Genomic DNA, 2,705 nt, shown 5'->3' with positions numbered 1-2,705 from the left:
TTTAAATGTTCTCTGAACATTCCACTCAGAACTGGGTTTACACTCTGATGTATGTTACAATACAGAAGAAAAGATTTGTTGCTACTTCCGTTTCATCGCAACTTTAAACTCACACTGTGTCTGAAATCAAATAGTTCTCTACTATATAGTATTCAAAAAATGATACACCAACAGAGTAGTAGGCGAAAAGTAACCGGATGACTACTTTGGACAAGATTCTGAAGTGCACATTCTATCAAAGAATATACACCAACAAGAAGCGACAGTCAATAGAACGTTCCATTGAAACACCGGTGCCCAGCAGCAGCCCTGCGTTTCTGCCATTTTGGGGTGAAAGCGAGTCGTCAGTCCACTAGTTTCTATGGCAATATCATCTGCTTTGTTAAAAAAAAACGTACATTAAAGCTGAAATCCAACCTGAATGATGACAACACAGAATAAAACACTATCACTAGTGATCATCAAATCCTTTTTACAGTTTATTTTACACACTTTGTGTTTAAGTCTTTTTAACTTTTTTTCACAAAACCTTAGCTCTCTAGAAACCCAGTCAGTTTGGGTTAAAATTCTTTAAAAGGCTTATAAACACTGAATTATTACCAACATATGAAATTAAATTAAGGACATGCATCAAAAAAAATTGTGAATGTTGGACAATAAATATATGAATATAAGAGCTTGATTTTGCAGTGTTGTCTAATGTCCGTTAAAGCAAAAGTGTCCAAAAGTGGGAATTATGCGATAACGGACACAGCAATGCATCATGTATTATAAGATCGTTATGTTTGTAGCGTGATCCATTAAAACGTACAATATTTCAATTCAGACCTAGTGATATATTACTCCACTAGGTCTAAAATATATTGTTCGCTGCAAACATGATGATCTTAAATGTATTAATTACTATTAATAAATGTAAAGTTTCATAAAATGTAAATACTCAATAAAGTAGGCGTTACCTCAGATGGTTGAATGGTTGGATTCCACAACAGGTAAAATAAAACATATAAGACAATACAACATTTACTGTCGGAGCCATACAATTTGTGACTTAATTTAAAAAACTGTTCTATTGCGCTTCTGATTTGGTTGTGAAATTCGCCAATTTGGGGTGCGTAAGATGTGAAGGATTCTATGGTCCAGTTAGTATTTTCACCCCATAATGGCGGCCGCGCTACCGGAGCGCCACCTAGTGGCTGTTACCCAAAAAGTATCAAAGTGTCGCCTCTTGGGTTCTAAGCTCTTTGATTGTATGGACACTTTATTATCCCATGAGGCCACAGGAGAGGATTTATGAATGGAAGTGAAGCGAGGCAACTGACGCTGGTAGGCAGTGTTGCCAAATCCACAGTTTTCCCGCGAAATTGTGTTGCTGTGGGTTGTCTTTCATGTCCGCGGGTTGAAGCGACCCCAATAATGTTTAGCCCCTGGAATGCTAATTTTGCTAAAACCCCGCGGATTTTACTCCACAGGATGCAATTTTTACTGGGGACCCCCCTGAAATGCGATTGGGCTAGTTCTGGGCTTTTAAAGTAGCAATTGGGCAGGTTTTTTTGTGTAAACCTAGCAACCCTGTCGGTAGGTCAGTAACATACTACCCATATTCATATTACATACCATTTTAACATAGTGCTTACACGATTTCGGACGCAGTGTCAAACTCATTTTCGTAAATGCGCCTCTTGAGCTTTGTTGTGAAGCTTCCCTCATGCATATTTTTGACATGCCAGTCAAGCTGAATGAATCAATACTAATTAAAAAGTCATTAAGCGCTCATCTTTTAATGAATTAGAGGCGTTGTTGATCCAAACGCACATGAATGCGGGATGATTTTTAATAACCGGCCCGCGCGGTAGTTTTGGTTCATTTGTATTCGTGTGTAGCCCTAACCGACATGAAAGAGACCCTCACCTCCTCACACAAGACCCTCACATCACCTACGAGCGGATCTGAATGTCAAGAGCTTCACGGCTCTATCGCTCCTGACGCGTCTTTTGTGTGGAAGCATTTAATCCGGCGACCGCCGCGGTAATTTCAGAACGCGCGATACGAGCTGAATACAGAAAGTCAGTGGAACACCTTGTGTGGGCGCCATCTCTCTCTCTCTCTCTCTCTCTCTCTCTCTCTCTCTCTCTCTCTCTCTCTCTCTCTGTCTATCTGTCTCTCTCTCTTTGGTTTTCTTCGAGCCAAATGAGCCCCTAAAGAAAAACCGTCAATCTGTGGATTTGGCATCCGTCTCCGTCTAATCACAGTGACAGAAATCGTCGTCCACGCTTCGCCTGGATTCCTTTTCAGACAGAACTGATTCATGTATTTGGGTATTTTTAATAAATCTGAGGGGATTTGAGGGAGAAAGCCAATGAGTGTCGGTACGCTCCGGCGGGCACAGAGAGGCATATTGTGCCCACGCCGCGGGACTTTAATTAACTTATTTAAAGAGGCAGACGGGCGAAGTTTGGCTCGCTCGAACTTTCTGTCAGGAAACACGAATGTTTCTGGCTCTTCACCCGGAGGTGAGGCGCTCGTGATGTCACTGGTAGACAGACGGTTAAAGTGGCTCTCTTGACAGGGGAATGAAAGCCGGACATCGTCTTCGTGCTCTCAGATGAGTGAGACAGCAGCTGCGGTGTGGATCAGTATATTTAGCACACTGGCATGAACACTATTCAGACAGATTCCTCTCTCAGCTGTTCACTAAACACAAG

This window comes from Megalobrama amblycephala, linkage group LG8 (genome assembly GCF_018812025.1).
Source record: "Megalobrama amblycephala isolate DHTTF-2021 linkage group LG8, ASM1881202v1, whole genome shotgun sequence".
Lineage (NCBI taxonomy): Eukaryota > Metazoa > Chordata > Actinopteri > Cypriniformes > Xenocyprididae > Megalobrama > Megalobrama amblycephala.
The sequence above is the reverse complement of the archived record's forward strand: the minus strand, read 5'-3'. Positions refer to the sequence as shown.